Below are 8,204 nucleotides of genomic sequence, written 5' to 3'. Positions count from 1 at the left end.
ACTAACACTTGAAAACATTCAATATGAGTTGGTTACTGCCAGAGCAGAGCATAAGTTGGATTTCCATTGCAGAGCAGTAGAGTACTAGGGGCGCAGGGAGTTCTGTGAGAATAGGAGTGGGATAAAAAATTGCTGAGGGTTTTAATACTTGATAGCCTAAGGCTACACAAGAAAGAAAAGAAGCTATTACAGATGCAGAGATTCTGGACAGTCAGATGAAGCTGGAGAGCACAAGCTATGTGAGCAAACTGAAGTTTCAATGGGCCACTGTATTCCCCACATAAAACTTTTCTGGAATACAGGAATGGCTCTTTTCTTTGAGGAAGTACAGTTCCTTTAGCACAATAGTTCATGCAACAAATACTTCTGCTGGGTATTGATTAGGGATACGGCCTTACCAAATTGGCTAGTAATAAGACCAGGACAAACTGAATATGGTCCAGCTCATGGTAAGGGTTCAAAAATGTACCTGAAACCTACAGAGCTGGGTTGCATAGCTACTGCCATTTCTTACATTTGAAAATACAAAGCCAGACACAGAATCAGCCAGAAGCTGCTACTGCTTCTGCAGCATGAAAAGAAAGTATGTGTGGGATGTACTAAACTGGGATCCAGCTCCTAACTCCAAGGATTAGACCAGTCCAAAAGCAATCTCATGACCAGTTTGGGATTAATTAGTGTGTTTGAATGTCCCATGGTTTGAAATAAACATACATATGTGACTGTGAAACAGAGGAAAATAAAAACTAAAGTGTTAACCAAGGGATTAATCTTAAACCACCTTGTAAAGAAGAATTTTCCACACACACAACAAATTGCTTTTTGAAACACAGCTTCCTGAAATTCCCACAGCACCTAAAACAACTAAGAGAGTTGTGAGCTGCACAACAGCTTAAACTGCTCAGGGAAGAAACAGGGTGGAAATACAGAAGAAGAATCTCATTTGTACTGTAGAAGAGAGGAAGAAACTTAGAGATCTGTGGCAATGGAGATGTATATTTTCAGCTGTGCTTAGAGGTGTCCCAGAATGCTCACATAGGAGAGAGGGTCAAGGTTATGTCAAATAGCAGCAGCTTCAGAGGGAGGAATGTGGCTGTCACTGTGCTGTGGAAGGGTACATGAGTAAGTCAGGTACCTACCAAACCTCTGCCCTTGAATCCTTTTAAGCTACTTTCATCTGATTGATGTCTGTGCCAAGGTGAAGAGTAATGTTCCATATGGAAGTATTCTGTTGCTTTTCCCTGCTAGACAAGAATGTCTTGTTGACTGTGGTTGGCTACAGAACATACAGAGTTTGGAATGGAGCTACCCAAGCCTGTCCAAGTTGCAGCACCTTTTGGTGACTGTCACTCTGATGACCTCAGCTATTCTGCAGAGCTGAAGTAGCCTCCCTTGGTGGTAAAGAAGTTCAAAGCTGAAAAAAGCAACCATGATAGTCTCTAGTCTGTGGTGTGGCCTCATATATAATATATATCATAATGACAAAGGGGAGCACATTAGGCCAAATGTCAGTCAAAATTAAGAAGCTGTGCACGCTTGCAGGCTCCATTCTTCAGGCTAAGTAAATGGTCCCAAACCTAACTATAAGCAGGGCAGTAATGAAGTGTTTCTGTAATTATGGCTTGCCTATACTTTCCTGTTTTGGTTTCGTTTTGTTTTGGGGGTTTTTTTTATGGTCATGTAAATAGAAAATGTCAAAATATGTAAAGTCCCGGGAATGTCTTTGCATAAAGCTTCGCGTTTCTCAGTGAAGAAATTATATTGATAAGACTTTCATTTAGGAATTAATCTCTTTCCAGGTTCCCAGTATAAGCACCTTTGAGACCCCTTTAAAGTGGCTTGATATTAAAAACTAAGTTTCATCAATTCAGCAACCAACAGAATGGGGGTCACCAAAGAGGACTGGACCCTGTGCCAAAATCCCAGGATTCCCCCATGATTCGGTAAAACACAGTTACATCTAGATTATTTATTGTTTCTGAGGCTACGCAAAAGGTTTTAGCTATGGTGATTCTCCTCTTTCTTCACACTTTAAAACTTCTTTTTAAAATGGTTACCTTTTTTCACCTGAATGCTGAATTAGGGGAAACTGACATCTCTGCCTGGTAGTCAACCATCTGGTCAGTACCCGGCCCCCGGGCTGAGCTGGCCCAAGAACATCATCCTGACAGAACCAGCTGCTGATGTACACCACATGGACAACCCAGAGAGTCTGCTTTCCATCTGGAACAGATGATGAATGCAATAGCCAGGCCAGCAGCTATTCCAGCAACTTTTCCAAGGCCAGAAAACATGGTGGCGGACGTCCAGATATCTCATGACAAGTATAATAACTAGGACATTTTGTCATTATCTGTGATGAATATTCATAAGGGAAATACACAAGGCAGTACATTCTCATAAGACCATGCAGATCCTCAAAACAGCAGATTAATTCCACCATATTCAAGAAGGTTGCTTGAGAGAGAAAGAATCTTGCTTGAATTTCAAGCATTTGTGCACAAAAATAACATATTCTGCTGCTAATTTGACACCACCCGAGGGTAAACACAATGAAAGGAAACAGGCTGGCCACCAAATGACATGTGTAGTGTGTCTTATTACTGGGAATCAGTTTATGCTAATTGCAACAGAAAGAAGGGAAACACAGCTAGTTGTTTTAGGGCAGGACAAATGAGATTTTGAAACTCAAATTAAGGCATTAACAGACACACAGGCATTCTGTTATGTATAAGACCCTGATGTTAGCAGGCATAGCCATTACATCAGTGGGGAAATGGGGCAGTGGTAGGGGAACAGTTTATTGTAAGCAGCATTTTGCCATCTGTCATTAAGAAATATGTTGTTTAAAGACAATTCTCTAGGCCAATGGAACTGAAGTTTGTTATGGATGGTAAGGAGACTCCTAAAGGCCAAGCCTCAGCATCCTTTTCAATCAATCTTCATTCAAGTATTGAACTTTTCTCATGAGGATTGGCAGGTACTTTCAGGTCTACTTGACTGCAGCACTAGAGGTGTTTTCTACCACTTGAATTGATAAATTCATCAGCTGCCCAGGCCACCACTCTGTCAATAATCCACAGCTCTAGCAGCTTAACTCATGTGGTGTAGCTGCTGTTGGTCAAGTAGGATTGACTCAAGAGAGGCTGGCTCGAGTGTAAACATTGGTACATGTTGCCCAGAGTGGTAGTAGATGCCTCATCCCTTGAAACATTCAAGGTCAGGTCAGGCTCTGAGAAACCTGATCTGTTTGAAGATGTCCCTGCTGATTGCAAGGGGGTTGGACTAGATGACCTTTATAGTCCCTTTCAACCCAAGCAGTTTCATAATTCCACGACAAATAGGTGCTGTCTCCATGCAGCACTCACTCCTCCCAGCGTATCTTATGTAAGAAGGGTTTTTTCAGACTAATCAGTCATTATATCTGGCCACATGTGGCTCTGAATCTAACAACATAGTTGCAATCTGTCAGTGATTCTGCAACAACTGTGTTCAGATTACATATCAGATCCTTCTGGATTGATTTACATGGTTCCTTCTCTCAAAGTAACCAGTCCTCTGCACGGATACTCACTGTGTGCCAGACAGCACTGTCCACCAGGGCCACACTGGTAGAACCCAACACATAAAACTCTTCCAGCTTCCATCGCACCTGCTGAAATCAGTTAAGTGTAGCACCATTTCAGAGATGTGAATGGCTCTGTATTCTCCCTGGGCTACTCTGGAGCACAAGGAACCAGTGAAGAATCTGTTGAGCCTATTGAATCAGCACTGAAGGAAAAAGAACCTGTGAAAAGCTACTGAACATGACTTTTAAAGCTGGTTACAGTAGTCAGCAATACTGAGGAACTCATGGAAGATATTAAGGAGTATATTATTGTTTGTCTCTTCTGAAAAAAAAAAAAAAGATTTTTTACAAACAGCATGAAAAACAGCAAAATTGGAATGGAAATGATGGCAATTACAGTGAAGGACTAACGGTGACCATCAGGAGCAAGTTCTACCCAAAGCTGAAGTGAACCATAGAATAATATTTAATACTAAACTAGCTGCCTTCCTAAAAACATTGACAAGAATCTGCCTACCCCAAAAAAATAAAATAAATCCCAGTTCATATTTGCTTTCTGGTACAGTAGACATTGTAATGGCACAGTGGAGGCTGGCTGCTCCCCGAGGGTCAGGTGGCCAGGAACCAGCTGGAGTAACACAACCAGCAGGACAGGGACCTTGCCAGCTGGGGGCCATCCCACAACACCTGAGTGAAGCAAGCAGGGCAGACCTGGCACAACATCCATGGTCAGCCAAGAGTCCAGATTGCTAGATAAGTCTTCAGAGACGAGACAGGTCCAAGATCAGCAAGGAAATCAATCCTCAGGTCAGGGTCAGGTCCAGTGATGGGGACCAAGGTCAGACATAGTCCAGTGATTACCAGAAGCCTCATCATGATGATGCACATCTGAAATCAGGTGAGGAAGTCAGACCATGAATCAGGGTCTGGGTCAACAAAGTCTGTGGCAAGACACAGGCATGGCTTTGACCAAAGTTGGAGACAGGTATGTCCTCAAAATAATTCAGGCAGGAACTGATGGTCCAGGGCTGAACTGAAATGTCGTGTGCAAGAGGGTAGGTGGAATGCCAGGTGGGGCTGCTCAAGGCCATTAAAGCCTTTTGTTCCACTCAGGACTCTGACACAAATTTTGCAACTAAACATTTTAGCCCCCTGCCTTCAAGGTGAAAATCTACTGCTTCTTTTGGAGCACTTCAGGAAATTAATCTCGTTTTTCTACTTTATTTATGCCTGCGTTTATCATGATTTTTTATCATCACCATTTTTACCCCATGTATTTTCTCCAGAGCCAGAACTTAGATTACAGAGTTTCCAGAGAGAATTGGATAGGGTGTTGGGATAATTTTCATCAACACAAACCACACAGTTATTTGGCTATACAAGGATGCAAACTGTCCTGGCAATAGCATCTTCCTCTCTCCAGATCTGAAAATAAGAAATCACCCACTGTCAACAGAAAATTCTACAGACAGATTTAAATTCCACACCTTTCTCCACTCCTGTAGCTCTGAGTATCTGCAAGGTCTGTAGTTGTGCTGAAATAATTTGGCCTTTTGCTCTTGGCAGTGAGTAATGCTGAGGAGTGAAAGGCATATAATAAACACATTCAACTTAGATTGTGTTCAATATGTTGATACTCCAGCAGAGGGGGTGGAAGCACATCATGAGCAGCATTCACTTGTGACAAACACCTCAAGTATGAGTTAATGTAAAGAGAATTAATTGTATTTTCTTACTGTGTTGCTGCATCCCATGAGCTTACCCAGACAGATTACCAAGACTGTTTGTAGTTTACCTTCCGTAGAGGTTGGATACGTAGTGGGTACCCATTCAGCATCATTTGGAGGCAAGTGACAGAGATGGTAGATGTGCTGTCCCTCCAAGCCGATGGCCTTTGGAGTGCCACTTGTGAGCTGGGTCACAATTAGCGGCAATCTGAATGGGATTTTCCTCCTCACAACCACTGAAGCCACTTGCAATCTCTGGTCTGTTTGTATGGATGGGACTTCACCGGCATTCCAAGAAATAAGGCCCACAATGAACTTGCACTAGAACTTAAAAAGAGGGGGATTCAAGATTACTTTGAAAATGGAGCACAACTAAAGGACTAGAAAGTATTTACTGCCCTGGAGACACACCTGCAGGTAATTTGCAGACAAATTAGACTTGCAAAAGATTACAAACTGATTATTTTAATCCTGGGCAGCTTCTTTCCTTTTCCTCACTTTCTGCAACCACTTGATCCCTACCCCAGATTATGTCTCTCTGTTGACTATTAGTCTCCAACAGGGTGTGGGTGCCAGCTCAGAGGATTCCACAACTGACATGAGTCAGTCCTGATCTGTCTCTGAGGCAGCACACTTCTACAGGAGACCCAGGGCTGTGGGGAAACAGTTTTGAAGTGATCCTCAAAAATATTCTTCTTTTGAATCATTTGTTGATCTCAGTACAGTGCAAAGGTCATTGGTCTGTGGAATGTACCAGTTTAGGATGCAATGGTAAACCACAGCTTTTTGGGTATTACCAAATATGACTTCTGATCACAGAAAATCGTTTATTTTTATTTTTTAATAATAATTTAAGCCAGTCTTTCAGTTTTGTTGGTGCAATACTTTATTCAGTAACACCCAGGATTAAATGACAGTATGAACATTGAGTGTTCAGAGTCATCAAGCAAGGAGCTTGTATTTGTGATGAGAGATCAAGTCCTGTGTACTAAAAGATATTTAAATATGCATACTTATAAGCATGCAGAGTGGGTTGACATTTTTATCAATCTTGTTTTGAACAACTGTAACAACTGTAAAAAAAGTAGGGATCAAGCCTGTAAGCACATCCATACACTCAGAAAGAAGAGCACTTACACAAATACTTCATTTTTTGTTTTGTGTGAATACTAAAAAGATGGGCTTGTTAAATAGTCTGATGGTGTTAAAGGGCTACTCTGGTTCTTCAGTAGTCATTTAGAATTTGTGGAGTAGCTACACTTATTAAAAAAATAAAGAAAAAATACACCGCAAAAAGATCAGTAACTGAATTCAGTAAAAGATTTTGTTAAGAATTCAGGCAGAGTAATTCTAAACTCCCATACATGTATTTTGCACTGTCTCTATTCTTATGATTCATAGCTACAAGAGGCCTTTGGATGGGGAAACTTCATTAAAATATTTTCTGAATACCAAATATGCTGAGCTCCCAGGTGACAATGGCTCAAAAATGAATCTGCAGGCAGAAACATTTTCTTATCTGGTGAGGAGAAATTTGACTCCTTTTTCTAAGGCCTGAGGATATCCAGTCAAGCAGAACCCTTCCCAGCATCTTGTTGTTTCGTTTCCCAGCTGGTCAGATATCCAATGAAGCAATATATCTCCTAAGCAGTTTTTTGGCTCATGAAAATGTGATTGTCTATCATAAAACCAGTGCCCTGCAATACTTTTAAATGGTGTCTGATAATATGGTATCATAATGAATCTGAGAAGCGGCTCTGCGCTGAACATATGATACAAGTTTTTTCTTAGCTCCCTCCCAAGTCTACCTGTTTGTGTTGGGGTCCCACTGCTTCCTCTCCCAATAGGAGTCATTTTAAACCACAGAAGGGGGAAACATTTGCTGTCTTAATACCTATGAAACAAAGAAAACCCTTCCAATTTTTTTCTTCCTCTGTTTCCTTATCTCCAAAAAGTTCTCTGTTCCAGAAAAACTCTGGTTTCAAGTATGCAAAGTTTGTTAATAAGACCGTTAGGAACATGAGTAGAACAGGGGAAGAAAGTAAGTTTAAAAAATAGAGAGACATCAGGAGATAATAAGCTAGAAACACATGGAAGAACTCAGGTGAAATTATGCCTACAGCAACAAGAAATAAGAATGATCATTTAAAAAAGAACCTCGATGGACAGTGTAGGAAAGGCCTTGATTGGTGTTTAGCGTTCTGAAAGGGTTTGCCTTCATGCTCTGCTTTCAGAGTTGGTAGCTGTGTAGTGAGAAACAGCTCCTTTAGCTCATGTCAGAAGCAAAAGAGTGTTCAGGCAGTGAACTTACCTTCTTGATCCTCAGCTAGAGGAAATTTGGCAGACTTTTAGTGAGTGTAAATCATGGCAACTCACTTTCCTGAGGACCCTGAGGCAGCAGGTGCCTCACTCACAGGATTGAATGTCATGATAGGAAAGTAGCACTGGAGTGTGTTTACAGTGGTTTTGTTTTGATCTCCAATCTAAATAATCAGATCAATGGCCTCTTCTTAATGCTACACTGAACTTCCCCAATGTAATATACAGACTACAGCAAAAGCCAATTTTTTGGTGCATTTCAAGATCCTGAGTTCAGCAACTGCTGTTCTTAGTGCTGTTCTTTCTTTTTCTAGCGAATGTTATGGAATTCTTGACCTTGCGATTAAGGTCACTGATGCACCACAGTGGACTGCAGTGACAGAGTCAGAGACTCTCTTCAACTCCTCCTGATCTCATGGGCCATAGCTGAGCAGATTCTTCAGCGAAAGAGATGGAAAGTAAGAGATATAAGGATCAATAATTTCTTTTCACTGTACACAGATAACAACATGTCAAATCTACGAATAATCCAAAGTCAGTGAAGTGATGCTGCACTAATAACAGTACAAATGGTTCACATGCACATCCAA

Source organism: Chiroxiphia lanceolata, chromosome 2 (genome assembly GCF_009829145.1).
Source record: "Chiroxiphia lanceolata isolate bChiLan1 chromosome 2, bChiLan1.pri, whole genome shotgun sequence".
Classification (NCBI taxonomy): Eukaryota; Metazoa; Chordata; class Aves; order Passeriformes; family Pipridae; genus Chiroxiphia; species Chiroxiphia lanceolata.
Note: the sequence above shows the minus strand (reverse complement) of the source record.